The sequence below is a fragment of the Bidens hawaiensis genome, unplaced genomic scaffold (genome assembly GCF_021521415.1).
Source record: "Bidens hawaiensis isolate Kalapana, Puna unplaced genomic scaffold, B.hawaiensis_p1.1 tig00008580_1, whole genome shotgun sequence".
In the NCBI taxonomy this organism is placed as follows: domain Eukaryota; kingdom Viridiplantae; phylum Streptophyta; class Magnoliopsida; order Asterales; family Asteraceae; genus Bidens; species Bidens hawaiensis.
This window is the reverse complement of record NW_027491619.1, coordinates 964,015-975,108: the sequence shown is the minus strand read 5'-3', so window position 1 is coordinate 975,108 and position 11,094 is coordinate 964,015. Positions and strand designations below refer to the sequence as shown.

At 38.6% G+C, this 11,094-nt stretch overlaps 1 pseudogene across 1 annotated transcript; it reads right to left on the bottom strand.

The window, feature by feature from the left end:
* Nucleotides 1-244: 244 nt before the first annotated feature.
* Nucleotides 245-10,392, bottom strand: LOC143529598 (uncharacterized; annotated as a pseudogene). Its single transcript, XR_013134689.1, has 12 exons — nucleotides 10,381-10,392; nucleotides 10,102-10,182; nucleotides 4,282-4,352; nucleotides 4,125-4,202; nucleotides 3,916-4,009; nucleotides 2,918-3,013; nucleotides 2,660-2,840; nucleotides 2,461-2,575; nucleotides 2,231-2,362; nucleotides 1,975-2,162; nucleotides 1,041-1,142; nucleotides 245-963 (listed from the first exon to the last, which is right to left on the bottom strand). The product of XR_013134689.1 is annotated as an uncharacterized LOC143529598 (transcript).
* Nucleotides 10,393-11,094: the final 702 nt, after the last annotated feature.

Here is an 11,094-nt window from a genome sequence, read left to right as displayed (position 1 = left end):
AAGTTGTACATCACTCTATCTTTAACTGATCTACTAACAGAGAATCAATATAGGCGACAAGAAATCAGAGGAATAAAGACATCACTCAAATCTATATTATGTCCTCCAACAAAATCAAATGGTCCAAGATCAGACTAACATCATTTTCGCTTGCAGCAAAACTACTTCAACAGGGTAGGGTTGTCATCAAATTTATACAGCAAATGCCGAATAAACATCAAAGATTTAAGATCATAGAATAATCGAATTAAATCTAAGTAGAATTCTCTCGGTTTCCTTTTAGAACATCAATGTACAACATATACTCTCCCAAAAGGGAGGATTCTACCATTTTAAACCACCATTCTTCCTTTTACACAAACCCAACACAAAAACACTTCAGATAACTAAACATAGTCCATAAAATGAAGGCAAAATTTGTGAGTTAAGTTTAACTTATACAGAGGGTTTGTACAAATGGGCCAAAAGCATTAAGAATACGTAACCAACCCGATACCTTGTGAAGAAATTGTCTCATTTGTCCGCATCATTGTTAAGAAAGCTGCCATTTAACTTGGGCGGGGCTATCAAACTGGCTTCTAGATGCCCGTAACTCCTTTTTCTTCAGGAACTTTACTCGGGTGGTTATTATTCTCAGACGGGCTAGCCGGCCCGTTCTTTTCATGGCCCTGGCCCGTTTCATCAACACTGTGTGTACTGGTAGTTGGTTTTTTAGAAGGTAATGCTGCATGACTTAAAGTTGAGCATAGTGTAGCAAATAAACTTTCTTTTGATTTAGGGTTTCTCCCTACTAAACGATGTTTCTTTACTAAGTTGGGATCTTCTTTTGCAGCCAAAAGTTTTCTTTTTAACCTAAATTCTAGACTTTTTTCATCATCTTCAGGTTTTTCTAACTGTTTTTTGGGTGGCGGTTTGTAGTCTTCATCATCATCGTCGTCTTCGTAATCAACTAGCCCCCCAACCCTGAGTACAGAAACAAATTTGTAACAAACATAATTTAATGTTGTCAAACTAAAGATATTAATTATTAAACTAAATACCTTAATGATGGTGAGCTCGTATCGGGCCCACTTGATACACCAGGTGTAGCGCGTATCTGTGCGGTACGCTGTGTTGATGCAGATGCAGAATCTTCTTCATCACTAGTTAAATATACCCAAATTCAGTCAAATGAATGAGTCAATATAGGTTTCAGGTCAAAATAGTTAATTTCGTACAAATCAAAACGGGTCGAGCCAGGTCCCCTAAACAGTCTTTTGTCAACGTTATTACTTATGAATCATTAGTGTCAATATTATCATAAATTATACTATTCTATAATAATGTATCTTTTAGAACAAAGTGAGGTGAGAGGTTTTATGGATAGTAAATACACTCGAGGGAAACTTTGTTTTTACCCGTTTGATTCTTTAGCAAAAATGATAGACATAGTCGAACCAGTTTAAATAAAAATGGATCAAAGTTGTTACCTCTAGGGGTGAAAACAATCCCAAACCACTCGTGATTTACTAGATATCGGCTCGCTAAAAGCCCGAGCCGATCCAAGCCTAAATGGGATCAAGCTCAAACCTTGTTAATAAATGAGTCCGAACCCGAGCTTCATCAGTCAAGCTCGAGCTGGCTCGCGAGCCTAAACAAGCCTCTTATTTATATAATTTCTATTTAATGTATTATATACATATTCATATATTCATATAATAAATATTATTATATATGATATTATGATATAAATAACAATATATAAAGTATTAATTAAATACATAAAAGATTATAGAAAATGAACATAAATTAATTAACAAATAATAAACAAGCTGAGCCCAAGCTTGAAAACCTATTCACGAGCAGAGCTCGATTTTTAGAAACATAGCTCGAAACGAGCCGAGCTAGGCTAGCCAAGCCTAGTTGAGCCTGGTTCGGCTTGTTCACACCCCTAGTCGACTCCACTGAATAATAAATAAAAAATAAAAAAATTACCTGTCCTTGTTAAAATAATCTTCCTCTTCCTTCTCCAAAACACGCTCTTCTACACGTTTTCTAGAATCTTCTTTTTGGGTCTGATCATATCTAACTTTGAGAGATTGAATGGACGGTAAACCATCAAATTTGACCAGCTTATCCCAAAACGTTTCAACTAAATACTTCAGTAGTATCTTTAAATTTTCCTGCATGATGTACGTCATGTCACAAATCATATGCCATAACAAACAAAAATTCAAAAAGAAATAAATACCTTGCGGGTATGCTCAAAAAGCTCAAGAACTGCAGAGTTCAATAAATTATAGCGATTTCCATTACTGATAAAAGTATCAATAATGGGTTTTAATACATTATTTTTAGCAATATAGCTCGCAAGATGTTCATCCTGTAAAACATGATCAAATAATTTAAAATTATAATTTGGTTATGAGCTATGAAGAATAAATTTTGATTAAATCCCAAAACCAGAAAATGATTACATACATTATGTGAAATTAGGGTTCGGATAAACCGAACGGCTACGACTACAAGATATTTTTCCTTTCTTCTAGTCAGATATAGAACTTTATCTAATACACCATTAAGCAAGAAATTGCACCTGCAAGCCAAACAAAGATATTTGCATTCAATTTAACATGCCAAATGATGGTGTGATATAAATGATTATTTCGTATTGGAGTACTTTATTCTATAAGGATGATGATGAACGCAGAAGCATAAAAGATCGCATATGTTCAAAAGTATTTCAGGCTTTGCAGTCCTTTGAAATTCCTCATTTCCATTAATATTCTTGCAAGAAGATGTTATAACGTTGATAATTGATCCAAGTGCCTCTCGTAGAAGATTTCAACAATTGCATCTCTCTGTAACAAATTTGAAGTGAAATGTGAGTTGAACTTGAACTCAAAAGCAAAAAGAATACGTACAAAATAACTGCCACCTGTCCTGCTGAAGAAAAAGAATCAAGAAGGCTTTTGATTATTTCAAGAAATTGACAATGCATATCATTTCCAAAGTCTGTAAGCATCCCTTTCACCTGTAAAACATTTCGCGCATGTCATCTTGTAAAGAACAATAAAATTACCTAAAGCTGGAAAAATTTCCATCCATTTACAAAAATTAAAAAAAAAAATTAAGCTAAGGAGAACGGTCATATGTCTGAAAGTTGCCCAACGTGTATTTTTTTATACAGAACATCCTAAATCATCTTGTTCAATAAAAATAAAAAACTGTTATTTGAAATAGATTAAAAATAAATCATCGATAGCTATTTGTAAAAGAAACTAAAAATTGCAGACAAAATGGGTTTCAGGGCAACACAACACAGCCCGGCCCATTTTGATACCTTTAAAAATACCATACACATTGTCATTCATTGAACCATTTGGCACGAAGTTCGTTTATGTTTGTTTATTTAATAAAAGGACGTACACAAACAACAGTTTTTGTTTAATTAGTTAAAAAAAGCAAGCATGTCTCGTACATTCATTTTTGTTTGAGAACGTTTGAATATGTTCGTGCGTTTACGTTCCTTCATTAATATTTTAATTAAAACGTTTGGGTCTATGATAAATAAGTCAAGATTTTGGATATTAAAATATCACCAATTACAATATAGTCTTGTTTTATTAATTTTTAAGGCCCAATAAATTGATGTTCGCATTTATATTTAATCGTCGGTTGCTCAATTTTGTTTGTGCATCTATGTTCAGTACTTCAGTTATGTTCATTTGTTTGTATTCGTTTACAACTGTCCGTCTACGTTGTTAACGAACGAAGACGAGTACGCTCTTTTTCTTAGCGAACACAAACAAAAAGAAACTCCATTTGTCATGACTGTCCGTGTCCAATCATTTGTTTGGTGACTTGTAAATAAACGAACATGAACATGTGCTATTCATCTCCGTTAGGTTCATTTACAGGCCTAGTCTCACATACCAAAAGGCCGAGCAAGGGAACACCTTCCTTCCGACTAACATAAGCACGCAACAAGGACGGATCCTGGTTCACAGAAAACATGAGGATGTCTGTCCTGCATCCATAAGATTTATATACCAAAGTATTAATGTAATCTGTGTGCCGCTTAAATTAATTAATATAATATAAAAGAAAACATTAAACGAAGTGGCTTTATACAAATTGATTACCCAGTTAGAACAAGCTTCTTATCATCACTCTGCAAAATACCGGTAATGACACCATATAGGTCTTCATTCACTAGATCTCTATTAAGGATGCAAAAACTCAAACCCTAGTCAGACGATCGTGATTCGTTATATAAAAAAAAGGAACCAAGATGATTACCTAAATAAGCGGAGTTGTTGGACCATTTGCAGGCTCTTAATTAGGATACAAAACTCTTGCAAGAAATATACCTACACATTGACAAGCATACATAACTTCTGTTAGCATTAATAGCATTACGTATCTGATCCTTTAATAAGAGTGAACTTTTAAATTGTTTATGTGAAGCCATATTCGTTAATTCTTACTAGTCAGATGCCTGCACGATGTAGCGGGAAATAACACTTAAAAGGTTGTTAGCGAGCCAAGCCTAGCTCGAGTCGAACATCATACAAAGCCAACTCAGCTAAGCTCGAAACTAAAGATAAAATCTTAAACTTGAGTTCACCTTGGTTATTTTGATATTTATATGATTTGAGTATTTTTAATCATATTTTTGTAAAACATATCAAAAGAAAATAATATTTATATAAACAAGAGGGGTCAAAGTTGTAGGTAATCCTTAACATAACAAAATTTGAGTAAAGTTAAGGTACTATACTCATAATTAATTTTTAATTGTAAAACTAACTTGTACATACATGCATATATTCATGCATTAATGACTTGTACAATTTGAACCGTTTCTCTGTTTTAAAAAAATTATATTGACACGTCAATAAAAATAAGCTCCTTAAATGGGTACGCTCATATTTATTTTTAATCATAATTTTGTAAAAGATATAACAAGAAAACCAAAAAGAATAAAGTTAAAGTAAAAATTGGGTAAACATGAGGGATGAAAGTTGTAATTATTTCTTAAATTAATAAAATTTGATAAAAGTTGAAGTACTAAACTTGTAATTATATTTTGTGAAATCAAATGAGCATGTGTAGTGAAGAAACACTAAGTGACCCCGGCAGATTACGGATAATCTTAGGGTCAAGTAGATGTTTCCCACGAGGGTTAGGTCCGGCAAAGATGGTTATTTTTCTGATGACCTGCAAAACAGACACCGTGAGTTCGTCACTGAGAAGGGGGGGTACCTCCTTGTGACCACCCTCCGCCGTGAGAATCAGACTAGATTGCTCTGAATATAAATGTATATTAAGAGAAATAGCTAGAGCAGATAAGATATGTGATGGTATAAGATAGTATATGATAAGATAATGATACCGTTCCAAGATGTTGGAGTATTTATAGCAGAATGTAGGTTTCCAAGCAGGTACAGCCAGCTGTATAATATTCCTTTTCTACCAACTGTGGGCTACGCACGTGCCATGCTGGTGGTTGGTGGGTAGGCAGCGGCTGATAGTGACATGGCCGGCTGTGTACTATTCCTTTTCCACCAACTGCAGGCTATGTACGTGCCACGATGAGGGTTGGTGAGTAGGCAGCGGCTGATAGTGACATTAAGTACTAGAGCGTGCTGCTCGTCGTACTGTTGTCAGTGAGCTGTCACCCTGTGATTGGTTCATGGGCTGCTTTGGGCAGATCTTGTCTATTTTGTCCATACCTTGGCAGGTATAGTACAAAAGATCCTCCAGAAGCGTACGGACTGGCTCATTTGGGCGGGAGTATTCCCGCCTTGCTCATTCCTTCTTCAGGTGACATTACTGAATTATTGAGAGTTAGTGCCTTGTGCGTGTAGCCTTGCTATTAGTGCGGGTAGCCTTCCCTGATGGCTTGTATCCGCAGCTGCGGGAACAGGCGGGGTACTTCACCATTGGGAGGCTTTTCCTGCTGGAACAGCTTGCGTATTGCGCGTAAGGTCTTCATCTCTCTGAGCATGGTGGGTCCTGCGGAACCAGTTGGTCTTTGCGCAGACGTCCCTCTTCAAGGTGAGTCTTGCGGGTCCAACTGGGCTCTGCTGGGACCTACCTCTTCAAGTCCCCCCAGTCCAATGTTTTTCTCATGAATTGTTAATAAGTGAGGTGAACTTTTGGACTTAAGCAAAGGGTTTTGAAAAGGGTTTTTAGTTTTAAGGTTTTCCATGGGGATTCTTCCCGCGGTTTTCCTAATGTCACGTGCAGAAATTCCCGACTTTTCTGCTTGATCTTTGGGTATGATGCGGGTAGGTGTGTAACCTCCTCGCAAGTCAGAAGCGTTGAGTTTCACTTGTGTAGATTCTCCACGAGGTTTTGGTAGTTTTAGACATAGTGATCAATTATGTTAAACAACCAATTCCATCTTGGAGCTTCAAACAATCTAGTTCTCAACGTTCCCGCTATACGGGGATGTTATTTCCCTTTCCACAAGCAAGGCCCAGAAGATCCTTCTTGGTTTTAATTCCCTGCAAGTGCTAAGTATGTGAAGGGTTTCGCCTTGACACTGTACCCGCACTCGTCTTATAGTTACTTGACTTCCAAGGTATTCTTGGCTTCAATTCCCTGCAGGTGCTAAGTATGTGAAGGGTTTCGCCTTGACACTGTACCCGCACTTGTCTTACAGTTTCTTGGTTACCAAGGTAAGTGGGTATATTCCCTCTTATTTTTGAATATTTGAATCTTTTTGAATCTTTTTGATTTGCTTTATAAACGTTATATGACTTGCTCATGCATATTATAGTTTAATTTGGCACTTGTTTTGCCTCATAAACAATATATGATTCGCTCATGCATACTTTAGTTTAACTTAGCAATTTTCCAAGTGTTTTGAATCAGTTAACCTTTCGACGCGCGGTTGTCAATTGGTTAATGTTCAGTTTCCTCTATCATGATTGTGCGGGTAGGACCGTCACTTTCATTTAGTGGGATGACCAAACTTCACCTATAACTGACCTGCGTGAAGGTTTTCCTCATGTTTTCCTTAGAAATTTTTGCCGTTTCTTGTGTTTATGCGGGTTTTGCCGCCGTCCACACGCAACGACTGACTTCCCCACTTATTTATGCGGTGAATACCGGCATATCAGTGTTTTGAATAAGTTAACCTTTCGACGCGCGGTTGTCAATAGGTTAGTGTTCAGTTTCCTCTATCATGATTGTGCGGGTAGGACCGTCACTTTCATTTAGTGGGATGACCAAACTTCACCTATAACTGACCTGCGTGAAGGTTTTCCTCATGTTTTCCTTAGAAATTTTTGCCGTTTCTTGTGTTTATGCGGGTTTTGCCGCCGTCCACACGCAACGACTTACTTCCCCACTTATTTATGCGGTGAATACCGACATATCAATGTTTTGAATAAGTTAACCTTTCGACGCGCGGTTGTCAATAGGTTAGTGTTCAGTTTCCTCTATCATGATTGTGCGGGTAGGACCGTCACTTTCATTTTGCCGTTTTGTGTTTATGCGGGTTTTGCCGCCTTCCACACGCAACGACTTACTTCCCCACTTATTTATGCGGTGAATACCGGCATATCAGTGTTTTGAATAAGTATAAAGGTAAGGCTATCAACACAATGTGATAAAGGAGAATCATTTCCATTAGAAGTGGCTCTAGGCCTTTTCTTTATAAGTTTGGAATTGATCTACATGTAACATTTGCGTAATTGAGCTCCATTCCATGTTCTTGGGATGGGGGTGCCATCGAGCCTTTCGAGCCGGTATGCGCCCTTTCCCAAAACTTCTTTGATAATGTATGGCCCTTCCCAGACCGGGGCCAGCTTTCCTGGGCGTTCTTGGTTCGAAGCCTCGTTGTTACGCAGTATGTAGTCTCCGACATTGAAGTTGCAGAGTTTTACCCGCGTGTTGTAGTACTTTTGCATTTGTCGCTTGTAGTTCTCTTCACGCGCTGCGGCTAAGTCTCTGCGTTCTTCGGTTAGCATAAGGTCTAGCCGTCTTTCCGCATCATTGTCTTCTGGCTGAATCAAGACCCTTGGTGAGGGTAAACCAATTTCGACCGGGACCATGGCTTCAGTGCCATAAGTGAGGCTGAACGGGGTTTCTCCCGTACTGGCCTTTTTCAGCGTTTTGTTTGCCCAAAGGACGTGTGGAACTTCGTCCACCCAGCTGGATCTGTGTTCCAAGAGTTTTTTCTTTATGCCGTCGACGATGCTCTTATTTGCTCTTTCCACCTCACCATTACCCTGCGGGTGCGCCACTGAGGTAAAGGTGTGGGTGATTTGAAGTTCTTCCAGCCACTTTTGTAGCTTCTTGTCAGCAAAGTTGGTGCCGTTATCGCTCACCAAATTCTGGGGAAGTCCAAAACGACAAATAATAAATTCCCAAATAAATTTTTTGATATGTTTTGCGGTTGTTTGGGCTAAGGGTTTTGCTTCTATCCACTTGGTGAAGTAGTCGATGGCTACCACCAGAAACTGAACGTTCCCTGCTGCTGTGGGAAATGGGCCTGTCACATCGATGGCCCACTTCTGAAATGGCATGAAGAGGTGACTGGAACAAGTTCATACTTCGGGCGATGCGTGTTGGGTGCGTAGAGTTGGCAAGACCTACACTTTCTGATGTATGCCAGCGCATCTGTATGCATCCCGGCCAAAAGTATCCCGCGTTATTTAGCTTAGCTACAACAGCGCGTGGACCTGCGTGTACTCCACAGATGCCCTCGTGCACTTCCCTTAGGAGGTAGCCAGCATCTTGGTTGTCCACGCATCTTAGGAGTGGGCCAAGAAAATTACGCCTGTAAAGGATGTCATCGATGAGTTGATAGTTCAGTGCTTTACAGCGTATTTTTCTTGCCTGTGTTTTTGACTCTGGTAGTATACCCGCCGCAAGGTAATTTATTATTGGTGTCATCCACGTTTCTGTGCCGGTTTGGATGACACAGATTTCCTTGTGCGGGACTGATGGTGCTCCAAGGAGTTCAATGCGGATGTCCTTTCCCAAGTGGGTGAAGGCTAATGATGCAAGCTTGCTTAACGTATCCGCAGATTTGTTTTCGCTACGCTTGACGTGTATGACCTTACAATCGTTAAAGTCGCGCATAAGGGTTTTTGCTTGTGCGAGGTACAGGGCCATTGTGTCGTTCACGGCCGTGTACGTCCAGTTTATTTGGTTGGCTATTAACATGGAATCCACGTGGCCTTCCAAGTTTTTCACTCCCATCTTACGCGCAATTCTCAGCCCGGCCAAGAATGCTTCATACTCTGCTTCGTTATTTGTACTTGGAAAATCCAGTCGAATAGCGTAAGTGTATTCTTGGCCTGCTGGGTTGGTTAGTTTCAACCCTGGGCCTGAGCCCTCATTGCTGGCTGCTCCATCAGTGTAGAGTCGCCAGACATCATCGATGTCCTGTGCTGGAGAGGTTTGAGCCTCCTCCTGGCACTCTTTCTCCCGCGAAGTGGGGACTTCTGCAATAAAGTCGGCCAATACCTGGCCTTTTATGGCTGGCCTCGGCTTGTACTTTATCGCGTATTCTCCCAATTCTATTGCCCATTTGGCTAGGCGTCCTGACAATTCGGGTTTGCCTAGAACGTTTGCGAGTTTGCAGTTGGTGAGAATGGTGATTGGGTGACCTTGGAAATATCGTCTTAGCCTGCTTGAAGCCTGTACAAGTGCTAAGACTAATTTTTCCAGGGTAGAGTACCAGGTTTCTACGTCTGTTAGGACACGGCTAACATAGTAGATTGGCATCTGGATGCCTTTTCGTTCTACTAGGAGGACGGCCCCGGTTGCTCTATCTGTGGCGGAAAGGTATAGGATTAATTCCTCCTCCGCTTCTGGTGCTGTGAGCGTTGGGAGTTCGATCAAGCGTGACCGAATTTCCTGAAAAGCTGCTTCCGCTTCTGGTGTCCAGCGTAAGTGCGTTTTCCTTAAACAGTTTCTCAATGTTGACACGAATGGGAACGACCTATCCGCATGGTTTGCCAAAAAGCGGTTAAGTGCGACTAGGCGTCCATTCAGTGTCTGAGCTTGCTTGATGGTAGTAGGTCCCTTGATCATAAAGTGAAAACTGAAGTATAAATCTCTTTTCACAAAAGTGAAAACTGAAGTATAAAAACAGACCTCCATATAGTCAATGGTGACGTGCCCAGTCCCTTGATCATCCCATTTTCCATCATCATTGAGTCGGTATACTTTGACACGCTATCATTTATGATATTCAACAGTCAATATGAAATGCATATGGATAATATGTTATACAGTTAATCCATAGAAAACAGGAAAATAACTAGAGAATCAACACTAATAGCAAAAGTGCAAAAAAGCATCCATATTTTCCTAAAACATTATCCAATTCAGTCCAATGATTACTTTTTTCTTAAAATTCCTTCAGGTGGAAACTTTCTTCACCATCTATAGAGACACTTTAAAAAGTGGATATACCTCCCATCATCGAACTGAAGTTTTTAGTTTATTATATTTAAAGAGGAAACATAGCAAGTACTATAATACTATATAAACAATAGTTTTGTGAATTAAGCAATAATGCACAAACATCCCAACGAAACATAGACTGGTAATTCAAAAACACTGCTAATATGCTCCAAAAACCAAGGTTGCAAAAGTTTCTAGGCGGACCCTAAGTGGCCGACTGGGGAGTTGGGTGTACTCGAAAATGGTAAATATAAAAAAAATGGATATTATATATGCGTCAAATATCATAAGAATACTAATATTTATAACAAAATAAGTTATTATCAATATAAATAAGGCTAAACCAAGAGATATAAATACTTGCCGTAATAATTTTAAATTACACTTAAAAATAATCCCTATGTGTTTAAATTTTGCATACTTATTAAATATTTGTTATAATATGTGGTTTATAAAATTCATAAGTTTCTTAAACTTAGATATAATCTTAAATTTCATGGATAATAATTTACTTGAATTAATATTGATATATTTATAGATTTATGTATAAAACATGGTTTAGCCCTATCTGAACGAAAAACTAGCTTACTAAAAGATAATATTGATTTTTTAGGAATGAAAATAGATGGTAAAGGAATAGAACTCCAGAGCCATATTCTTGAAAAAATTATATCATTTCAT